Source organism: Sus scrofa, chromosome 17 (genome assembly GCF_054392235.1).
Source record: "Sus scrofa isolate SSC_HxYL_T2T_F1_AM1 chromosome 17, Sscrofa_HxYL_maternal_Yorkshire_Landrace_v2.0, whole genome shotgun sequence".
Taxonomy (NCBI): domain Eukaryota; kingdom Metazoa; phylum Chordata; class Mammalia; order Artiodactyla; family Suidae; genus Sus; species Sus scrofa.
This window is the reverse complement of record NC_139399.1, coordinates 8,664,645-8,689,463: the sequence shown is the minus strand read 5'-3', so window position 1 is coordinate 8,689,463 and position 24,819 is coordinate 8,664,645. Positions and strand designations below refer to the sequence as shown.

Genomic DNA, 24,819 nt, shown 5'->3' with positions numbered 1-24,819 from the left:
AAAAAGATATTTGATTGGTGTATTTCAGAATTTTTAATGTTTTTATGTAGGCATTACACAATGACTTCCCATGCTTCATCTGAATATATGGTAAAATTCTAAAGAACTATAGGTCATAAATTACTAGGTATTTTAGAAATAAATATCTTCAATATATTTAAGGCATCAATTGTGATAGTCTTCACAAGCAACAATGTTAAGTGTGCATTTGAATTGTATGATATCTTTTGTTATTTTATTTTGAAAATTCTATGATAATATTCCTCACTTATTTATTTCACCTTCATTGTAACTTAAAATCAGAACTATTTTCAGCATCTTTTTGCAAGTTTATGCAGTTAAGTCCCTGAGTCTCCCGGCAATAGTATTTAAGACTGACCTTAGCATCTAGCAAATTAATATAAATTTGAACCTAAATATAATGCATTTCTCTACAAAGCACAAAGATGTGTTAAATGAATTTAGAAATGTTGCCATAGACTTGAATTTGAGTTCAATAGTTTTGTGTTTTCCTTGAGAGGCAGAGGTCTGTGGCCCTGAATGATTGGGAAAAAAAGATTGAAATTCACAGTGGTTTTCCTGCAAACTACTGCACAGAATTATTTTTCTTCTACTCAATATCTTTGCAGCACATTTTACTGTAATTTTCCTACTTACAAAGTAAGCTTTCACTGTAAAATGAATATTCATGTGATTGCATAGGGTTGAATGACATAGAAATTGCAAATAATTTCATCTGAGACCAATCTTTCTGTAGAACTATTTTATTGACGGGTTCAGAGTAATCATATCACTGTGCTCTGGAAAGACATCTAATGCAATAAATTGAGCTCACAGGCTCAACTTATTTTATCTCCTTATTTTAGATAGGCATTTTCCAAAAACAAACTCTATCACTGAAGAATGTAGGACTGTTTCTTTAGAGCCTTCCATGCTTAACTTGAAAGCTGTCAACCAGGAGGCTGAAACAGAGCAAGATTATGAAACCTGAGTGAATAGCTCATTCTTCGCGCCCATGCTCTTGCTGCGTGCTGCCCATGGTACAGGCCTGAGAGGTATGCACTATGATAGCTAATGAAGCACTTCCTTTATGTCCCACTGACCAGAACTCTTAGTTGAAGCCTGCATATTATGCCACTGAAATCGTACAATGTCAGCCTTTGTCCTGGCTAGCAGAGGCTGTTTCTTGTCTTTTCTGTGGCTAAATTTTATGCACCAAACTTGTGAGACCCTTTATGAATACGTGTGGCTTTCTGTCATTAAACCACTCTGCTGTTTGTGAAGCTGGTTTTCTTTGTTTGTTTTGTTCTCCTCTTTTTTAGCATAGCATCCCCCCAAAAGCCACCAATTTATAATTCTGAAATCACCCTGAGATAAAGACTTAGAAATGAAAGCCCTCCCACAAGCTCATCCTCCCTGTTAAATATTGTGATAAGAATTAACATTATAGGAGTTCCCATTGTGGCTCAGTGGTTAACGAATCTGATTAGGAACCATGACGTTGTGGGTTTGATCCCTGGCCTCGCTCAGTGCGTTAAGGGTCCAGCATTGCCGTGACCTGTGGTGTAGGTCACAGATGCGGCTAGGATCCCACGTTGCTGTGGCTGTGGCATAGGCAGCGGCTACAGTTCTGATTAGACCCCTAGCCTGGGAACCTCCATATGCCACAGGCGTGGCCCTAGAAAAGATTAAAAAAAAAAAAAGAATTAACATTATAAGAAAGAGAATAAGAATAAAATTCATCCAGAATGAAAAGAAGGGCATCTCACAGACACAGCTCAGATCCTGTGCTGCTGTGGCTGTGGCGTAAGCTGGCAGCTATACCTCCAATTCAACCCCTAGCCTGGGAACTTACATATGCCATATATGTGGCCCTTAAAAAAAAAAAAAGAGAGAGAGAGAAAGAAAAGTAGGGCATCAAGTGGATCAAATGTAATTGGATTGTCCAACCTTAAATGTAACTAAGAAGTATTAAAAGTGGTCTACTTGTTAACATGGTAATATTCTCAAACTGTGTTATCTAATTAGGCATCTTCTTTCCTCAACTATTATTATATGGATATGTCCCAATGCAAGCTCCGATCATGTGACCTAAACTAAGCCAGAGGGATTGCCATAGGGCTTTATAAGATACGGACTTCAGTTGACTTAGATACACACAAGAAATATTAAAAAGTTCCTCAAAACATATAAATTTTAAAAAGAAAAAATTAGAGAGGAGTTGAATCAATTTCTTCACTTTTGTTTCTTGTAATGTGATAGGGACAGCAGCACTCATCTTTTGGGATGGGTGTTAAGTATTAAATGAGATAATATAGACAAGAGCTAATTACCTGATGATGCATGAAATTCGTAGTCACCACCGTCATTACACTTCTGGAGTAGATTTAATAGTGAACCTGAAGACAGAGCTCCTCTAACATTGGCTTCTCCCTTATGAATCATCTAATTTTTAATAAGCATTTTACTTTTCTAAGTTTCTCATTTGTATCCTACCTACCCAATAAGATTGTCCAAAGCAGTATCTTGCACTTAAAAATACTTTGTACAGCAAATAACTACAAGTAACTTCCTTGAATGAAAAAAAAAAAAAATGAAGCTTTTAAAACACATCAACTCTTTGGGCCCTACTAGCCCAAGGAGTTTTTTTTCTGATTTTCTGATCTCTTAAATTTAGTGAGATTATCAAACTTCTCAGGTCAATAGAAGAAAAGGAAATCTCACAATGTAAGCTTTTGTTCTAACTAGCAGAGGTCAAGTTTTGTCCTTTCCTTTGCTAAAATTCATACACTGGACTTGTGAAACTCTTTAAATATAAATGCATAACCCTACGTAGAATTATTTTGTTTTCCTCCTTTTTCTTCATGTTTTTAGATTAAAAAATATTTTCTATCAAATATACCAAACTTTGATCAAGGCGCATGCTGTTAGTGAATAAAGCTATAATCTGATTTAGCTCCAGATTTTTATTTCATATTAAAATATATGTAATAGCATTATAATATATTCATATGTTATAATATTAATAATAGATTTAATGCACTTGTGTCAGACCTGTGGTATTTCCAGTAATTGCTGAATCACCTCTCCACATCACATATAAGGTATTTTTAAAGTATGCCTAAAAAAACTATTGAAATCTCATAAAATTTTCTGAAGTATAATGATGTGCTTTCTCTCCATTCCTCACCTAATACTTGTGTTGTTTAGCCTGGGTTAAAGATCAAAATCAATTTTGGAGTGGAAATTGTTTGGAGGAGTTTAAAACTATAAATATGGTTTCTGCCAACCGTTTAAGGATTATATTTAGATATTCTTTTCTAAGTATTTCACTATGTCCCAGAAAAAGATATCTGGGTTAAGTATCAATATTATATTTGACAGATATATCTGGACAAAATGATTAACCAAAGTGAAGACAAATTCATGTGAGATTAACACGCTATTTTGTCAATATTTTTGGCTATTTATGTTTGAGTTCCAAATTATCATCATGATTGGATGCTTCTCAGGACAGGTCATATGTTTTCCATCTATTTGACTCACCCATCTTTCAGCCCTTGGCTTATAACTGTATCTCTCAGTTGGTTCTGCCATAGCCCGGTAACAGAAACATCAAGTTCTAAGACTCAAAGAGCAAAAGGAATTCCAAAGGAATGCCTAGCAAAATATTTCCATTTATAGAGTATTCCATCTCCTACAAAGGATAGCAATTTAAAAAAAAAAAAATTCTAGGCGTTCCTATCATGGCACAGTGGTTAATGAATCCAACTAGGAACCATGAGGTTGCAGGTTCAATCCCTGGCCTCGCTCAGTAGGTTAAGGATCCGGCGTTGCCATGAGCTGTGGTGTAGGTCGAAGATGTGGCTTGGATCGTGAGTTGCTGTGGCTGTGGCGCAGGCCCGAGGCTACAGCTCTGATTAGACCCCTAGGCTGGGAACCTCCATATGCCATGGGAGCAGCCCTAGAAAAGGCAAAAAGACCGAAAAAAAAAAAAAAAAAAGTCTAAGTAATTTGATTTACTACACTTTTTCATACAACTACTATTAAAAGATAGATTATTGAAAGTCTGGAATTATTAGATATTAAAAGTAATCAGACAATAACAGAAATTGGATAATTGGAATATGGTCAAGAAATTGTTAAATGAGGCTAAAAACTCATGAAACACAGAGCAGAAACCCACAAATAAGCCACAGATCCTGAATCCTGGAATGCATCCACACTTCTTCCTCTCTCCCATCACACACCTCCAATTACACAAAACCCTGTAATGACACCTCCCCAAACTGGCTGCTTCTCTTTGGCACCTTCTCAAATCCCCTCATAAAGGATGCCTCCATTTTTCACCAGACTTAATGCACCTGTCTTCAAGTTGCCTTTGCAAGCTCTAGACTCTTCTCACATTCTTTACTCCCTTTCTTGCTCTCTTCTCCTCCAAATCCTTTCTAAATAACTATCCACACTGCAACCACAATGAGGCACAGCTCAGACTCTGACCCTCCCCCTCAGTTTCTTATTCCTTCTCTTCATTTTCTCTTGCCTTAAACCACTGGTTTCAAGTTACTTCCTCCAACATGGACTGGCTTTTTCAGATTGCAAAAAAAGCAAAAACAAAACAAGAAAACAGTGAAGCATTCAGGATAACACAATTACCAAAGAGTTACTGTAAAAACACTTGAGGAAGAAAGAGAAAGGAAATTGTTTAAGCAGCTGAAAATGCTCTTGAGAACTAGAATAAGACTGCGTTCAGCAGCAGCTCCCCCTGTCTCCTACCCAGGTCTCCTAACAGGACCACTCACCCTTCAGGCCTCAGTTTATCTATCTCCTCTTCAGATAAACCTTTCTCTCAGCCCCTACCCCTCATGATTTCAGTACCCAGAGTGTGTATAGAACATTTACCATGTTATCAATAAATGTGTGATTGGGTAATAAGTTGTTTACTGTTATTCTTAACTAATAACCTGTAATTCCTACCAGGCCTGGGAAAAGTCTGTCTTCTCCATCGTTAAATCATTTATTTTGTACATATTTGATCATCAATATATTTGGAAAATAATAAACAAATAAAATTATTAAATTGTTGATTTTATAGTACAGCAACAGTTCTGGCAAGTCAGCAGCATCTCTCCTAGTTTTCTTCTCATAAGTAAGCATATGTCTTCCCTACTGTTGCATTGTATAAAAGGTAATTCAGGTTCTTGAAATAATTGACCAGCCAGTCCTCATTCAGGAAAAAACATGCCTGTCAAATGTTCAGCCTAGGTCTCCACTTATGCCCTCATCCCTGGCACATGGCCTGAAATGGGCAGCAGCATCAATTCATACAGTCAAGTGACCTCTGCCAGAAGATAGCAAGAAGTAGGCATCTCGAAGGAGTCCTCACAAGAGGCAATAGACCAGGAAGGCACCTGGTCTAGACCCCATGCAATGGCTCTCAAATTCTGATGCACTGTAAAATCATTTCTTAGATTATCAGGTGGTAATTAGCCCACACCCAACACCAATTAAATCAAAGTCTTATGGGTTGGACCCAGACATCAGTATTTTCTACAACTCTCCAGGGGATTCCAGTGTGTGGCCAAGGTAGAGACCCCACATTAAAGGATGCTGTCACCAGTGCCCTGGGATCTGGAACCTGGGTATCACATGGGAGTCTTTCAGGGGTTGGAACCACACCTCCTTCCAGACCAACTGAATTGGAATTTGTGTCTTAAATCCCTCTGTGATTCCTCTGCAGGTTGAGGTTTGAGAAGAACTGCTCTATGATGCTTGTTCTAAATATCCCTTCATAAAATAGCCACACTAAGTACCACTGTTAACTCCTTTATACTTGACCAGTGTCTTTCTTGTCTCTCCTTTTGCCCTCTGACCCTCTCCCTCTCTCATGCTCCAGCCACTCAGAACTACCATTGCCTGACGTGCCACCTTCCTTTCTCAGTAAACTCTTTTTTAACATTATAAAAGATTTTAAACATTCAGAAATTTCAGAGGAAAAACACAGCCAAAACCCTTGCATCCATCACTAATATGTTATGAGAATAAACTCTTACCGTAATAGATTTTGTTTTGTTTTGTTTCATTTTTCTTTTGTTCTTTGCTTTTTAGGGCCACACCCATGGCATATGGAGGTTCCCAGGCTAGGGGTCAAATCGGAGCTTGCAGCTGCCAGCCTACACCCCAGCCACAGCAACATGGGATCTGGGCCACGTCTGAGACCTATACCACAGCTCATAGGAATGCCGGATCCTTAACCCACTGAGTGAAGCCAGGGATCAAGTCCGCATCCTAATGGATACTAGTGTTTGGGTTTGTAACCTGCCGAGCCACAATGGGAACTCTAGGTCCTTTATTATTGAAAAAAAAAAAAATAGCATGTTACTAGCACAAGCTCTTGTGGTCTGGCTGGAGCAAGTTCATAGACATGGAAGTTAATAGTGGCAAGTTAGTAAGAACCCAGTCATGTAGGGCCTTATAGCCTGTTGTAAACTCTTCAAGCTTTTCTCTGAGTAAGAAGAATAGCCACTAGAATATTTGAGCAGACATTTTAACAGGACATCTCTGGGTGTCATGACAGGCATTGGATAGAGGATGGGAATGAGGGATGGGAGTTCAAGTCCAAAGATAAAAGCAAAAGTCTAAGAAGAGATGATATTTTCTTGAATCAGAATAATAACATAAATGGTAAGAAATCGTCATTTTTGGAGACATTTTGAAGTTTGAGCTTAAAAGTTTTCTCAATGGCATTGGGCATGAGGCATGAGGAAAGAGAGGAAGAGTCAAGGATGAGACACTTGCAAGACTGAGTTATCACTAATGGAAACATAAAAAAATGCAAGAAAAACAACTGGAGATGGAATAGAAATGGGGTATTTGGAAATTCTAACTCTGATATGACTTTTTTCCACTTAAGTAGAGCTATCAAGTCCATATCACAGTAGATAAGTCTGGAGATCCAGAGGGAAAACTGGAGATGGCCAGGTTGAAAGTCATGAGCATAGAGATAGGATTTAAAGCTGTGAGGCCAGAGGCAGTCAGACGAGTGTTTATGGATAAGAAGAGAAACAGGGAAGCCCTGAGTCTGTGAATATCAAGGACCCAGCAAAGGACACTGGGAAGAAGAAGAAAGGGAAATACAAAGAAAACTAGGAGAAAGAGGTGTTCTGGAAGCTCAGTGAAGAAAGTATTTCAAAGAGAAGGAAGTGATCAACCATAGTAAAGGCCCTCAATTAAGGCAGGGGCTGAGAGTGAACCATTATACTTATTAATGTGGAAGACAGAGGTGATCTTGACAAGAGTCTCTGACATGATGGAGATCATAGACACAAGACATTAGTTTTTAGAGAATTGGAAGAGAGAAAATAGAAACAATGAGTATAGATAACTCCTGAAATTCATTGCTATAGAGGGGAACAGGAAAAGGAGAAAGAGCTGGAGGAGCAAGTGGAATCAAGGACGGATTGTTTTTAATATGAGAGAAAATTAGTATGTGTGTATGCTGAAGAGACATGCAATCAAATGGGAAAATATACAGATACAAGAGACAGAGAAAGGCTTCTGTGATACCTACAGCAGGTGCGAAAGGAGAGAGTTTATTACACATATGGAAAGAGAGGTCTCAGAGGCATACAGAATTCATCTAAAATAATAGGAAGAAGGGTGATGTACACATACACAAAAGTCAATGGGGTATTGAATGTTCAATATAATGATTTATACAGGTTATTTTGTTGATCGTTAACAGTCCATGACACATTAGTGGCTAGTGCTAACAAAATTTAAATATGTTAATGTTCTGTGGGTGTTGTTAACGATTGCATTAATGAGACCAATATTGTGTAAGCAGAGGTAGCAATATTTTAGTTTACTATTCCTGTTTCTAATTCTATGGTTAACCAATGACAGCTAGGTAAATTCCATTAAAACATACTGCTTTTCTATAAAGGTAAGTGGTTTTGCCCACTGTATCAAATAAAAAGAAGGCTACCATGAAAGAGGATGTAGGAAAGGTAAGAGCAACCTGCTCCATGATCAACCTATAGACTTGTTCTTAGACAAATCAATATTAAGATATAAATATGGAACTAGATTCCCTTAAAACTGCCTATGCCTACATGTGCCTGGAAATTATGTGTTCCTCGAGATATATGTATGCAAACTGAAGACTCTGATTTAAAAGAATGAATGCTAATTGAAAATATAATTGCTGGATACTTAGTCTTGGCTCATTATAACTGATTTTTGACTGTGTAAGTCACTTTACCCACTGAATCTTAATTCTGTCTTTGCAAAGTATAGGAACTGGGTAAAGGCAATAATTTCTAAAGGCAATATTTCATGGAGAATATTGCCATGAAGTGTTTTTGGAAAGATAGATAGATAGATAGATAGATAGATAGATAGATAGATAGATAGATAGAGTGAGTCAAAGTAGTTTGGGAAATGCTATAAACTAAGCCCTATATTTGTGGAAAAAAAAATACATATTGGTAGACCAAAATCACTGAAAATTATTGCAGGAGAAATACCCATTTAACTTCATTTAGCTCATTGATTTCTAGACTATTTCATGATAAAACACTTTTATTTTGTATTATAGAACACACTTCAAGAATCTCTGAACTAGGGTTGTCCTTGATTCTTTCTAGCTTATGATTCCATGATTAAACTGAAAACGTGTAGCTAGATTTGATTCACAACTGCAGTCTCCCATCTGATTACATGGTTCATGTATTCAATAGAGTTTAAGCTGATTTTTAAGAGAATTGAAGCTGCTTTAGAAATAGGTAAAAGAATGTACATAATGATATTTTAAGATTCTATTACATCACTTATTTTCTGCTTCTCCAAATTGCTTCTGCAGAAAACCACATGTCTCTATATGTATTTCATCACCATTGGATGAGAAGGAGGATTATTCTCATCTTGAATTTTAAAATTCATATTGCCCTGAAACATCTCAAGCAGATCATGCAAAACCTGTCTGAGTTAGAGTCTGTCTATCATGTGGTCAGTATAGTTGCCCGGCTCTTGAACCAGATTCTGGAGTCTCAAGGATGAGGATACATCACTTGCTTCTCTAATCTCAGTACCGGCCTGGCACATAGGCACAATAAATATTTCCTAAATGAATATAAATGTTTCTGTCTATTCACACTGATCTCTGTAACAAGCCAGATCGCCATCTTTGAAAGCAATGGAAAGGATAAAATAAAGGATAACACATTGACATACTGACTCTTTAAGCTCCAGTGTTTTCATATGATCCCTGAAAATCCAAATGTATTATATCCTTGAACTGCCTTTGTCTATTTTGGCAGCAATACTCTCAAAGTTCTTTTGGAGATTAGTTTAATACAGTATTCTATTCCTAAAACCATGCAGGCCTATTTCAATCAACCTGTTCTTTTCCAGATGTTTTTTCTACCCCATCCTTTAACATGGTTTAAAATTTTAATTCCTCTGCTGTTTAGTGTATCTGCCTCTTTAGTCTAGTTGTGTCACATACATGAGTTATGTTATATGAGTTAGCTATGTAGCAGTGTGTCTGTGTGATTTCACTGGGAGAGCTTGTGGAAATGTGGAAGCACAGAGGGTGGAAATGCAATCGTAGGGTAAAGCAGTTAAATTTGCTTACCTTGCCTAGTGCTTTGTAGAGAGTTTTTAAAACAATTTTTAGCTCAGATGGAAGTGCTTTCTAATACAGTCTGTAATTTTCTTCAAGATAATGAATTCCTAAAGAAAAGGCTTTTAAAAAAGCTATTGAGTCTCTTGTAATACAATCGTTTACCTGCCCTTCAGTGTTTTGTCCTGTTACTCATAGAACTATCGCGTCACTGAGACTGATTATTGAACATAACTGACTTTAGAAAGCTTGACTTAAAGCAGTTTCTACTTGAGACATTTATTTTTCTCCTTTGTTTTTTCTGCTAATTTTTGCCAGCCCTGGAATAAGAAAATATCTTTTAAACTCATTTCTTATTTTTTTTTTTAATTTTTTTAGGGCCTCACCCACAGCATGTGGAGGTTCCCAGGCTAGGGGTTGAATCGGAGCTGCAGCTGCTAGCCTATGCCACAGCCACAGCAACACAGGATCCAAGCCATGTCTTCAACCTACACTACAGCTCACGGCAATGCAAGGATCCTTAACCCACTGAGCAAGGCCAGGGGTGGAATCTGTAACCTCATGGATACCAGTCAGATTCCTTTCTGCTGCACCATGACAGGAACTCCTTAACTCATTTCTCGATTTTTAACAAAATTGGTCAATTATCACTAAATTTAACAGAAGGGGAAAAGTCCCAAGATAGGACACATTTCTTATATTTTATGAATTGAGGGAATAGAGTATAAAAGAGAGAGGAATCTTTACACTAAAATTCAGTAATTATAATTGTCCTCTAACTCGATATATTTCAGTATTTTTCTAGATCCCCTAAAAGTATTTTATAAAGAGAGAAATTCTGTTTTCAAAACAATAATGAGAGGTTCCCTATGATTCAGCTAAAAAAGTAACCAATAATAATAACAATCCATAGAAACTAGATTGTATTGATTACTGGCCATCTTGTTTATTGACATGTTGTCATAGAAATAGATTATATTTCTACACTATCAAGAGGTGGTGTGCTCTTAAGATATGAGGGCAAATAAAGCCATCATATCACTAAGTTCATATCGGAGCTGACCAGGATAAGAATAGTTTCCAAAACCTTCATTATGATTTTTATATCAAACTTCTTTTTCCAGAAGTGATAATATTTGTGCATATTTTTAAAGTTATATTTTTGTTCTTAAGGCAAATACTTGACACTCTTTGTTAAGATACTATTATATGCCAAGTAATGACAATAAAAAGAATTACCCCAGCTTTGAAAGTTTTTTCCTTGAAGAAGATGTAAACAAGGAACAAGACATATTAACTTTGAAAAAGATGTCTTGGCAATTGATGTTAGGCAGTTGAATATCTCTAATGGAACTAGAGTAAAAAGAGAGGGTAAACTCATTAATTTAAAAATTCTCTGCATTTTCAGATGAATAGCCCCCTTGAGGGAATCTAAGAAAATGCCTCAAATGCCCCTTCTTTTAATTTCGTAAATATTTATTTTATATTCCTCATAGTTTTTAAAATTTCTTTAAAAAATCCAGTAGTGTTATCTACTGTCTCTACGTCTACTTCTCTATATTCCAGACCCTCATATATCTCTGCAAATCTCGTCTCTTATTTTCCCTCTGGAAACTAATTTGTTCATTCAGTTTAATCCTGGATGCTTGGTTTACATTATTAAATGAGATACATGGAAAGACAAATATTAGTTGAGTGTGTGAGTGTTAAAAATGACCAAAATGGGAGTACAGAATGCTATGAAAACATAATAGTGTTAGCTAATCTAGTGTGGTGGGAGGTGAGATGAGGGTAAGGGGAGGAAAATTAAACTTAACAAATATATGTAGAAGCCTATGTATATAGATGTACATGGTTTTGTATGTATATATGTTTTATTTTGTATACATCTATCTATTTGTAAAACCCTATGCATATAAACCCTAATATTTTAGGACTTAATATTAGTGCTTAATATTAGTATTTCATATTTTAAGTGTTATTTTAGATCAATCTATGTTGAAGTATGGGGTGCTCGAGAAAATTTCAAAAAGGTTTTAACGCTTAAATAGAATCTTAAAGATGAAAGAATTTCATCCAGAAGACAAAGAAGCAAGGGAGATTCTAAGAAAGGGAATAACCAGGGTAAAATGAGTGAGAAATAAGGGTGTTTTTAGAAATGGCAGGTGTTTCAGAATACCCAGATAAAGTGTTTAGAGAAAAGAAATTAGGAAGAAAGGAGGAGTCAGATATGTGAGGGTGGAAATTGAGGCCGACAAGAGTACATATAGAGGCTAAACCTTTACTTATAAGTCAAGGTAACAAACACTTACATAAAGTATGTTGTATTTTGCAACCTTGACAAATATGCATGAGCCAGGTCTGTCTCTGCTGCCAGCAGAGGCAAAACCCATAAACCTTTCCAATACTCAGAGCAATAGCATGTACCTACCTTTCCTTTTCAGACAGAGAAGAAATGGAGAGTATTTCCCTGGAGCCTAAAGTGCATCAGTCAAGAGAGTGGTATCTATGGTTACAGTTGTGCTATGTCAAAGACAGGTGTACCCATAATCTTCTTCAATAAATGTGACTTGTCAGGAAAGGTCAATAACTGATCAATAATAACTATCGAGAATCTCCAGAAGGTTATAAAAATTTGGCTAATTGTTTATCATAGATTCTGAATTGAAAATACTATTATTGCCGAATTAAACTGCTTTTGATACAAGGTAATACTGTACTTTCATTATATCATCAGCTTTCTGTGAGATAATGTGAAATTTTCCTCATTATTTCCTAAAACAGTCTAATGCCATAAAAGTGGTTGATTCATCAAAAGATTTTAGGAATTATTTGTCATATATATTTAATATATGATTATTATTAAGTGTATTTTTATATACAATTTAATTCAAGAAGAAATAACTTCTAAGATTTCTTCACTCTGGGAAACACAGAATGTCTATTTTGGGAAATGTAGGATTGTTTTAACAATATACAGCATTCTAGAGACTCTTGCCAAGTTTTGACAGAAACCATGATTGATGAATAAAGTATGGAAGATGGAAAGAAGCCTAAACTTGCGATATAATATTCCAGAGTAATTAGAACCAATTACTAAGATGTTGACCCCATTGGAAGCATGGCCTATCTTCTAATGCTGGCTTTCATTATCAAAAGGCGGTACAGATTGAGTGAATCCTGTAATAAAAGCCCCAAGAGAACAGAGAGCTCTGGTATTTCCTTAGTTTGCATGAAACTTCAATGCAGAAGCAGAATGACATGCTGGTGATTCTTGGATGAACTGGTCATATTCTATAAATGAGACATCTGGAAGGTGATTTCAAGTTGCACCTTGAATCTTAAAACTTTGCAACTAAATATGGCTTTTTAAAAAGTTCCTCTGTTGATTCCAATATAAAGGATGAAATTCAATCCTGTTATGGCTTTTTAAAGTGTTCCAAAGTATTTCATCATATTAAAATACTTTTTCAAGATTGAGATTCCTAAACATTTTACATTGCAACTGATTAAAAGAAAACAAATTCTTGAATTCTTGGTCTATTTTTAATGCTCAGGCATTAAATTGGAGAATAATTTTGGGCCATGAAATTCCATGAGTATTTAGAATTTATGGTGGTCTGTGATCACTGCTGAAATAAAGATTAATGACCAATATGAGAAAACCATTACATCTAACTGACCATGGACCCTATAAATAGCATATCCTTTATAGGACTTTCAAAACTATTTTTGACTTTATAATAGATAAGCATTCCAAGATGCCATAAAAAACATTTCCTTAATCTTCTCTCCTGTTCTCTTCAACATATCTTTAAAGCCAATGCACACATCTAATGACTATGTATGAACTCTTATGCGTGGCGGATCTCCCAAGGTCCCTTTAAAAAAATCAGTAAACTTAAAGTTGCAAAAATGTTTTAATTTTTAATATGTTTAATATGATTATAGCTTTTTATTCATCATTAAGAATGGAAACATTGGATTCCAAATTGCTTAATTGCTAGCCATAACAGTATAATACTGCTGAAGTTTTACTAACTTTGTAGACAAATGAAAGATATCAGGGAAGAACAAAGTTGTTGGGTTTTTTTTTTTTCAAATGTGATATCCCTTATCTTAGCAGAAATGATTCAGCCAGATGTAGAATTTTAATCTCCAGATTCTAAATTCAATATGTTGTCATCATTAATATCATCATCTGGCTAAATGCTTTCTACATATGGTATGAAACTAGAACTGACAAAGTAAATCAGACTCCAACACCACCACAGAATTAATTTACAATAGACTGAGGTTTTAAGAGCAGAGAATAAGAAGTTAAACCCTGTCCATACCATGCAGCATGATTTAATGCTAGGAAGCCACCTTGGGCCACACTCTTGGCCAGGAAAGACAGGGAAACATTGGCAGGCAAAGGTGACTTAGAGGAAAACCTGAATTTTTCTCCAAGACATTCATGAAGCTGAAGGTTTTCCAGTTCTTTAATTTCCTTTTGAGACATTTCCTTATTATCTTTCAATCGTATGTTCTGCTCTTCTTTAAATAGGATGTCCTGGATGTTTTTGTCACTTAATAAATGGGCATTTAATGAAGAATACTAATTTCTTCTGATAATTAGTTCTTCACATATTCTGTTTGTACATGTTATAGTTTAAATTTAGTTGTGTTTTCATAATTAATTGTTTTAAATTCTATTAAGTACCTACTATGGGTCAGGCATGGTGTCCTAGCACTGAGGTTGCTGACAAAGAACAAAACACAAATGTAAAAATCCCAGCCCCTGTTGACAGGGCTGCAATACCGCACAATTCCGGAAGGGGCGAACTAGTAAGCTTGAACCCTATGTGAAGAGCGCCCCCTTAGGTTGACAGTGTATCGGACTGTGCGACATGGTGGTGACTGCTCCTGAATATATCAAACTCCTCATTTAAGCAGCATTACTGAACAAAAGCATGCTGAGGTGTTTTGTCCTAGTAAATTTCCCCAAAGAAGTAAAGCTTACTCCAAAAAGGTGCCAAAATATTTTTAACTATTTTAACGGACAGTTTTTAAAATGGACTGTACACTTCCACGCCTTGTTAAACAGAATATACTGATCAGACTTAACTTATTCTTAATGACTCCATTTCATCATCTTGAACATAAGCTATTAGACTGTGCTAAAGTTCTGTGATTATCCTCAGGGGCATGAATCATGCACAATAGTATGCAATCACTGAGGAGCCCCAGCTGCTTCACTTTTCAGTTCTTTTGTCTGCTTTTTGTAATCTCCCTTTACGCTGTCGGCTCTCAGATCCTCCCTTCTCTGCACCTATTACTAAATTTCATTTTCTCATGCTAAAGTACTGTGTTTAATCTAGTATGTAAGGATTAGCCACATAGCCAAACTTGCTCCAAACAATTATACCTTCTACATTCTCTCTCTCTCTCTGAAAGCTTTGGCCTCTGGATTGCAAGTTACTGGGTTTGTCATTTAAGCAACTGATGTATTAAGTTACTTCCTATTTGCCCGTATGTGTGTGTCTATGTGTATGTGTTTGTGTCTGTGACAGAAAGAGAGACAAAGAGAAAGAGAGAATGTCAGAGCTGAAAGACAAATTGATTTATGTGTGTATGTATAATTTACATATGTATCTGCTATACATGGGATGCAAATTATATAAAATAATTGTCTTTGTCATTCCATATTCATTCAATAACTACATTGGCTATTTAGTCTAAATTATCTATTTCTGAGTTTAAGGACATTTACAACACAAAAGACCACAATTCTATAACAAGGTACTACCTCAGGAAAGCCTGCAAAGTTATATTTTCTCTCAGTCTAAACTTTTAAAATTTTCTTTCCTACTTTTCATTTAATTTTTAATGGACTCTATTTAGAACTAAATATTTACTAAACATAAATCATACACAAGGTATAATAGTCATTAGAACAAGCAATATTACCTTCTTATCTTCAATTTATCACATTTTTCCCAATTAGTGTTTATTCACATGAAAAGCTGGTTTATGACTAGAAAATCAATCAATGTAATTTATGACATCAACAGAAAGAAAAACTGTATCAATATTACAATAAATTATAATAAAGACAAGTGTATATTTGTCATAATAACATTTGACAAACTTCTTTTGACATTAATAGCAATAACTTACAATATACAACAAGTATATATTTGTCAAATTAACATTGACAAACATACAATTGACATGTGGCAAATATATATGGAATAAAACTGAAAAGAAGTCAGATCCAAAAGAAAATATAATGTATGATTGCACTTACATGAAACGTAGAAAAAGAAAACTATAGTGTCATAAGGAGCAGTGGTTTCCATAGCCAGGGGTTAAGACAAAGGAATAGTTGCAAAGGTTACCAGGGAACTTTACGGTGTGACTGTGATGTTCTAGTGCATGGTTTTGGTGATGATTACAGGACATGATATATTTATCAAAGCTTAAACTGTGCACTTGAAATTGGTGACTTTTACTGTATGTAAGCTGTAACTCAATGAAGCTTAAGAATAATAAGAATAATAATAAAGAAGTATTCCATTAAAGTGTTTATTTGATAGGACAGTAACAGGGAGTACAATTCCATGTTTCTCAGAGAATTGTGATAGTTCTAAACAGTTCACATCCTGTGTTTATTGTATAAAAACTAATAACATGGATTTTGCTAAATTCTGAGAGGATATTCTGAACTCTCTTGTCCTGGTTTTCTTCTGTGATCAGGGTCTAGTCTGATATTCAAAGCCATGTTTGTAGATTGCTATTTGAACAAATCCCCAGATGAGTGATGGTCGTGTCCTGAGGCTTCATTAACTAACTGTTTGGGGTTTCTTATCTTGTCTTAACAGCCTCATTACTAACCTCAGGAATAATTAATTTTTTACTTGTGTCCAACACGCATTTTGATCACAAAAATTGATTGAGCCAAATGCATGCTTTTTGAACAATACTTATAAAGAAAGCATGTGACACAACAAACACCAAAGTTTGTCCAGACACCATATTGTAAGGGAGAGAGCTTATCTGGTATATCCAGTTCAAGAATCAGAATGCTGAGTGGGATTTTCTGTTTAGTACCAGAACTTAATCGCCTCACTTTAATCATATCTAAGGAGGCTCATTAAATCTGGGATTTAATAAAGACCACAAAAGTCATGCACTAAGAAATACTGAAATTCTGCTGTAGAGTAGAATATATGGTTGGTTTAAATTGAGACCTATTTTTAATCATGGCAGTACTTTCTCAAGGTGATAATGAAATGCTTATCTGGGATGCTGGAACCCACCAAAGTAAATTTTGACCAGATCTTCTACAGCTCTTGTTTCTAAACTGTCTATCTGTTCACTTATTTTTGATGTCTGTGTTTTTCAGTATCCCATATTTGCCATTCCATTATATCTTCTTTTTATCAGGACTGATATACTGAGGTCACCACATTCTCAGAATCTGTGTGATTACCTAATATGCAAAGTCCTCCACGACCAGGTTTATAAAGCTCTATTCACTGTTATTTGACTTTGCACACATCTCTGTAAACTGTGTCTCCTCTCAAGTTTTTTAAAATATGCCTGTGGGAGTTCCCTGCTGGTTCAGTGGGTTAAGGATACGGCATTGTCACTGCTGTGTCTTAAGTCAGATCCCTGGCCGAGGAACTCCTGCATGCCATGGGCATAAAAAAAATAAAAATAAAAATATGCCTGTGGCTATTGTTATAAAACACCTTCCTTCTCCTCACTGCTACATCAGAAAAAATTTTTAAAATTTATCCTAGCTTTGGTCAAGAAAATAAAAACGATCATCTAAATCAGTACAACCTGGAATCTTTTTTTCTTTCCTATCACCGCATCCTTCCACGCTACTTAGAAATCATTTACTCTACAGATTCTGCCAGTGTAACTATAAAATGCAATTCCCCTTCCCACTCCCTAATGCTTCATCTCCCAGAACATAAAGAATAAAAGCCATCAAATTGCTGACCTGAAGAGGTTTTGATATTTAACCTGAAAGACATATCCTGAGCACCCACTTTGCATCAGCCACTGCCTAAAGGCAGAGGCATCCAGCCTCAAGGAGTAAACTGGAGGGAGGTCATTAAACGTGCATGTCTTAAAGTAGCTCTTAGCTTCCTGATCTCATCTGAATTTTCACCAAAATGCATTCAGTAGATCTAGTGAGCAAAAGCAGAATTAAATGTCACTAATACTCCACATAAATAATGATCATGACCAAATGTGATAGTAGGATGTGCAATTATTCAAAAGAATATTATTTTACAAAGATTTAAGAATTAAGACTTTTCTCTGAAAAATAAAAGGATGTAGGAGTTCCCATCATAGCTCAGTGGTTAACAAATCTGACTAGGAACCATGAGGTTGCAGGTTCGATCCCTGGCCTTGCTCATTGGGTTGAGGATCCGGCGTTACCATGAGCCATGGTGTAGGTCACAGACGTGGCTCGGATCCCACGTTGCTGCGTCTCTGGTGTAGGCCAGCGGCTACAGCTCCGATTAGACCCCTAGCCTGAGAACCTCCGTATGCCACAGGTACAGCCCTAAAAAGGACAAAAGACAAAAAAAATAAATAAAGAAAGAAAAGGATATAAATGACTAAATAGAAAAAAAATGACAAGTGTTTAATTGGCCATGTATTTTAAGAGTGAGAGGAAAATGCAAAAATAGGAAAAAAAAATTTATGTGATGAAACTATGTTTTGTGGACAAAAGGAAAAGATGTCAATAATATTGTTATCCACTTAACAGGGGAAGGGACCATTTCTTCAACTAGTACTTCATTCATACAAGTGAAATAAATGAAGAGTTAGCTACTCTGAGTTTGAAACCTGCCTCTACCACTTATTACCTGAATGACTTTGGACAAGATACAGAGGGCACTAAGTCTCTGATACTCCATCTGTAAAATGGGGCCACGCTGTGTCAGGAGAGGTACTGACTGGAGAGAAGACAACATATTGTCACACGCATCAATACACCACACACAGAAGCAGTTGGAGTAAGCGCCTCATTTGAATGGCCAAGGACCCACTCAAAACATCTCTGAAGAAAAATGGCCACACAGCATGAGAGGAGATGCAACTTAGTATCATATCCGGCTGACTTCAATAGCCCTGATGAGGGCACACAACTGCTTGTGACATTACTTGCAAAAGTAGGGTCTCACCAGATATGGTAACCCTAATTCTTGATGTGCTGCTATCCTTTCATACGCAAATGTCTGCAGCACCACTCCTTCTAGAATGTCCTGTATAAAATGAATGTGTTCCCATTTACAAGATTGTTTACAGGAGTTCCCGTTGTGCCTCAGTGGTTAATGAATCCGACTAGAACCACAGGGTTGCGGGTTCGATCCCTGGCCTTGCTCAGTGGGTTAAGGATCCAGTGTTGCTGTGAGCTGTGGTGTAGGTTGCAGGCGCGGCGCGGCTTGGATCCCACATTGCTGTGGCTCTGGCATAGGCCGGTGGCTACAGCTCCAATTTGACCCCTAGCCTGGGAACCTCCATGTGCCATGAGTGTGGCCCTATAAAGCAAAAAAAAAAGAATGTTTACAAATATTGGTTTTCTCTTAGTTGTTGATCCACATTTAATCTCAGCAATTCCCCTTCCTCACCTGGAGGGAGAAGGTGGTATTGCTCAAGGGACCCTAATAATTATCTGTGCTTCCACTTGCCAGCACTTGAGACAATAACTAACTGTACTGTATTGCGTATTTGAAGGTTGTTAAGCGAGTAAATCATGAAAGTTCTCATCGCACACAAAACATTTCTGTAATTAGGCTTATTGTGGCAATCATTTCACAATTTATACAAATATGAAATCATTATGTTGTACAACTGAAACTAATATAAGGCTATATGTCAGCTATACCTTGATTTTTTTAAAGAAGCCTATTTCCCCAAAGAACTTTGGAGAAATTTGTGAGAATTACATGAGATAATCCTATAAAGTTTTAAACACATAGTGAGCACTCAATTATTTAATAATTATTTATTTCAAAAATAATATCCTATAAAGTTTTAAACACATAGTGAGCACTCAATTATTTAATAATTATTTAAATTATTTCAAAAATAATATCAAGTATTTTTATTATACTTCATAGAGCCTTTAAATGTGGTGAACTAGGTGTCATATGCCTAGTTCATAGGCTGGGACATACTAAGCTTTCAAGAGTTAGCTGTTACTGCTGTTAGACATCATGAATTCTTGCTGCTGTTGCTATTATTGCTATCACCATCCATAGTCGCCCTCCCTCTGCACTAATCTTTTGCCTAGATGGGATTCGGTCCCATAGCTTGTGGGACTGTGGTTTTTTTTTTTTTTTTTTCACTAACGTCTTGACTCAAGACTTGATACCATTTCACAGCATAAACAACTTGTACTATTTTTGATAAAGGAACAGAATGGGATCTTCAGCTTTGCCAACATTTTCAGTGTTTAATTATGCTCCAGGTGACAAAAGGACAAACAATGAAATTCAGTGTTGCCATTCACACTATCCGACAACAGTGTGTGTTAGAATGATTAAGCCTACCAAACATTAAATGAACCATGTGGTCACAGTTTATTGTGGAGGACATAAATAACAGAACTAGAATGCAACTACAGACAGTGATTCTTGGTGGGTTATTGGAAAGTGAGAGATTTTACCGTCTTTGATTTTGTTTTCTTGATCTAAAATCAAGTGAGATCTTTTTTAGCTTGAATTTGTGCTAATTTATAATAGACTAGTATCTGTTTAGTTACTGTTATGATTTTTGACTAAATATTTAATGTGCTTAAAACAGAAAGTCAAGATTCAGTGATATACCACCTTATCAACTGCACCACTCCTATTTTTTATAGATCCTGTATGTATAATGACTGCTTTACAAGAGATGTTAATAACTTTGGAATTTGAACATAAAATTCTCTTACATCTTTTAATATGTAATAATTCTGTGTTTTCCAAAAATTTAATAACTTTGGAACAGATTCTTGGGTGCACTGAGATGATTTTTGAAGTGCAGATGGCCTAATGCTTCATATTTAACAAACGAGCAAAGTGAAGAAGATTGAAAATTCTCTAAATCATGACTTATTTCATTATCTAATATGGATATGCAATATCCCTTCTTCAAAAGTCATCATTGGCTTACAGCTAGAGGTTGTTGTTTAAGGCTGGCCTGTTTGTTATTTTGAAATCAAGAGGCAACCTGGGATGTGTGAGGAAACTGTGACCATAGATAAATGTAACCTGGGTTAGGCCTGCCCTGTAACTCACAAAGCACCTGCCAGGGAGCAAGGCACTTCATTTCTCGGAGCCTCACTGCGATTTTTTGTAAAACAGAGCATGGATGTATTTGCTTTGCTGCTCTCAGTAGTTAGTGTAAAGTGTCGGTTGAGTGTTGAATATGAAGAAGTTCGTTCCTTAAGACTTTCATTTCTCCTTCACTGGTCCACTCCTAAAAATACACACACCTCTTACCTATCACTCTGAGCTATATTAAACCAAAACTTTGAATTCTGTAATTCTCAGTGGTTTTAACCCTTAGAATCTTCTCTCCCTCCAAGTTCACCTTGTCCTCTCTGGATGGAAACCCTTAACTTCATTTGCCTCTCTGTGGAATCAGATCCGCTTCTCCTACAAGTTATAAATAAAGTGCACCTCTTATTCTTCACTAATCCTCGAGTGCAACTTGCTTGGTTGGACATTATTGGTGTCTAAGGAGGGAGGGGCTGTTTACCATCCTTTTGTCTTACTGTCATTGGTAGTAAAAGCAATCTCCTTTCCCAGATTAATTTATAAGCTACCTGGGAGCCAGGATCACATTTGTTACCTCTATATGACATTTGATATTGGTAGAGTATCCTGGATGAGGTAAGGGCCAGAAAGTCCTTGCCAATAGTGACGTGGGTCTACACCTCACCCTGCCTGTAAATGTACGGCTGGTTCTGCTGGGCTGAGAAGGAATATATAAAATGTTGGGTTGTCAAAATCTATTAACTAGATGAATAAGTTAAATATATGAACTGATTTTAGAAATGTTAATCATATGCTTCAAAATATAGCACACTTTTATATAATAGTCCTCATTTTTTTTTTGGTTTGTTTTTTAGGGCTGCACCTGCAGCATATGGAAGTTCCCAGGCTAGGGGTCTAATTGGAGCTACAGCTGCTGGCTACAGCCACAGCAACTCAGGAAATGAGCCGCATCTGCAAACTATGCCGCAGCTCACGGCACCACTGGATCCTTAACCCACTGAGTGAGGCCAGGGATAGAATCCATATCCTTGTAGATACTAGTTGGCTTCATAACCCAATGAGCTGCAACAAGAACTCCCAATAATTCCCAATATTTAAATCACCATGTATAAGTTTTTGTTTTGGTGGGGGTGGGTTGTCTGTTTATGAGCAATCATACCCACCACCTCATTTAAATCTTGCTATAACCATTTTGATAGTTTCAAGGGACAAATGGGTCTTTCCAACAGCTATGTCCCTGGGGCTCACTTTATACAAATGATTGTTTAGACATATCATGTATTTTTAAATGTTGAAATTTGCCCTTATAAACATTTTCTTGAGATAGCTTATTCCATTTCTTTATAAACCAGGAAACAATGTGCAGCAGAAGACACAGTTTTTGCCTAATATGTGTCCACCCTGAGCTGCAGGGAAATCCATTTACTCCTGCTGTGACATTTATGTTTGCTTCTTCCTTAAATGAAACTCCTTTCCCCATACTTCCATTCAATTGCCACTTCTCATAGAGAGCTTCCTTCCTAATGCCCAGTCTAAACTAGTCACATGCAGGCACACACACACACACACACACACACACACGTACAAACAGACCCATTATATTTAGTCCTTTGTTCTGATTTTTTTTAGTAGCAGCTATTATTACAATTAATATATACTCACTTGTTCAGTGTCTGTGTTCCTCTTTAGAATATAAGCTTCAAAGGGGGGAAGGGACTTTGTCTTATTCTTGATCTGTGACCAAAATGACGGTTAGTGCCTGGCACATAATGAACTTTCAATAATTATGTGTTGAGTAATTGAATGAATGATTATAAAGAGATAAGGCATCTATTATAACTTATCAAAAAGTTAGTGAGAGTCAGAGGGACTAGATTAGCACTGGGAATGTGGTCCAGTTTTGCAGGGAGAAACGTGATATTTGTTCAGTGTAAGGTCACTTAGATTTTTCTTCCATTTATAATCCTCCCCAATTCAGGAAGAGATGCAATAGCAAAATAATTTTAATAAAAACTAAACTCTGTATAATTCTAAGACATAAAAAGTAATATAGTATCGGTCCTACAGGTTTTGCACCAAGAGAGAAAAAGCAGTGGCTTAAGGGTTGCCAATGACTGGTTCTGGCTGCGACAGTGACAGACAAACATCTCCACGAGCATATTCCATTCCTTGCCAGCAGGACTGATGGCGTTTTTCCTAGAGGTCAGTACCTTAACTTCCACTTAGGACTTGTAGGGCAAAGAGCCACTTTATACGTCATTTGGAGCAGAAAATGAGGGAGATGGTGCCTGCCACGTAGGCACGGGGAGTTTGCAGAACACACAGGCTACTTTCTTGGAACTTCCACAATAGTTTGTTGCAGTTGTACCCCCCCAAATTTATACAATCTGCAAAACTCCAGTTACACCATACTGACCCACATAGTGATTTACAATTCATGAAGAGTGTGTGTGTTTAAAGGTAAAATACAGTATCAGCAAAAGATATGATCCTTATTATTAATGAAGTTAGAGCAGGCACAACCATGTAAAGGGTTAACATCTTCATTGTGTGTGAGTCAAAAATGGTGAGGAGGTAGTCAGCTAGGCTGATCAAGGAATGGTTTTTGGAGAAATAGGTAAGATATTCTGGAATTGCTAGTATAAATGGAAAATAATCAATTGAAAAAGACCCCAAAACTTGGAGGGAATTTGGAGGTAATAGTCAAATTAATGATATGAAGAAAGGAGGTTATAGGTAATAAGAAATATATGAACATAGTATATAAAATAAAATAATTGTGATGGAGGAGATTTTGAATTTGCGAATACATGGTACTGCTTCTTGATCCTCACTATCTATTGTTTATTTCTTGAGTGTTCAGAAACTCAATTTCCTCATCCAGAAAAAGCTGGCTAATATTTTCTACTTTTCATGATTATATGCAAATTTAAAACACTAATGTAAGTGAAAGTTACAAGATGATATAGGAGAGTTATAGTTAATATTTAGTCCTTTGTACTACTTTTACAGTGTGGAAACTGAGATCCAGAGAAGTTATTTACCTGAAACCACACAGATATTTGTTGACTAAGACTTCATGATTTCTCAGCTCTTCTACATATACTATTTCTACTACATTTCAAATGTGCTTTAATCCTTCCACTACTGAAATATTTTGGGCTCACTACGGAAACCTTGGAAACTACTAAAAATTTGGGAACATGGAAATATCTCATTAAGATGTTATTGCTCAAAGACAATCAGTGTTTTGTTATTTTTTAGTGTTTATCTCCATGGATGGATTTCTGCGAGTTCTTGTTTTTTGCTTCATAATGGTTTTATTGCATCCAGTTTAATTAATTAGTGTTCTAATGTAAGCATTATTAATGGCACACAGCATTTCAACTAATGCTTACTCCAAGTTTATCAACATTTACTGACACTTATTCAACAGGATATTTACACATTTTTACATGGAATTATGCTGTCATAACAAATCTGAACATAGTTTTAAAATAGTTGGCATTTAAAGTATTTAATCTTTCTATTCATCTATTATGCTTTGCAGTGTATACAACTAGAAGATTTCAGGCCAATATTGAGAGGAACTTTCTAAATGGACAAGTACAGTAGTTTAGAAATGGAAGGATAAAGGTTAACAGGGTGAGAAAGTGTAATGAGCAGTGTTAACACATACATGGTTAGGCAGGAGTTAAAGAGTGCGTGCTTTGAAGTTCAACACGTTCCAATGTGAGAACTTTGACAAGTTAGTTAAGCACCTCAGCCTCAGTTACCTTATCTATACAAGGAGCATATTAATAGATCCTAGCTTCTAGAATTGTTGTCAGGTTTAAAGAGCAATCTGGTATAGCCCTGAGAATACAGTCTGACAATTAGTGAACACTCGATGACTATCTGTTATGATTCCCAAAGCTT

The 24,819-nt window shown here is 36.3% G+C and overlaps 1 protein-coding gene across 9 annotated transcripts in view; it reads left to right on the top strand.

Moving 5' to 3' along the window:
- DLC1 (DLC1 Rho GTPase activating protein) overlaps positions 1-24,819 on the top strand; it is a 465,100-nt gene that overhangs the window by 33,635 nt on the left and 406,646 nt on the right. For 5 of the 9 annotated variants that reach the window (XM_021077718.2, XM_085002954.1, XM_021077714.2 and 2 more), the window contains one exon: positions 22,969-23,103. The exons of the other annotated variants lie outside the window; for them this stretch is intronic. The gene's annotated coding sequence lies outside the window, so the exon portion shown is untranslated. The remainder of the gene's footprint in view (positions 1-22,968; positions 23,104-24,819) is intronic. 9 annotated transcript variants of the gene reach the window in all.